This window comes from Apaloderma vittatum, unplaced genomic scaffold (assembly GCF_000703405.1).
Source record: "Apaloderma vittatum isolate BGI_N311 unplaced genomic scaffold, ASM70340v1 scaffold40823, whole genome shotgun sequence".
Taxonomy (NCBI): domain Eukaryota; kingdom Metazoa; phylum Chordata; class Aves; order Trogoniformes; family Trogonidae; genus Apaloderma; species Apaloderma vittatum.
Window position 1 is genome coordinate 1 of NW_009708188.1, and position 219 is coordinate 219.

Here is a 219-nt window from a genome sequence, read left to right on the forward strand (position 1 = left end):
CCACCTTTCTCTACCTTTGCGACGGCTTCCACAGTAGACGCACCCGATAAAATCGAGCAGGGCAGCCACGCCAGGATGAGGCTTAAAAAAGTGCCCAAGTCACTGAGCAACAGCACAGCCCCTGCTGCCGCCCGGGAAGCTCTTTGCGAGGCAGTAACTGAGTCGCCTGCTCGAGGCTTCCCAGCTTGCACCGGAATTCCGGGGGTATCTAATCCCAGA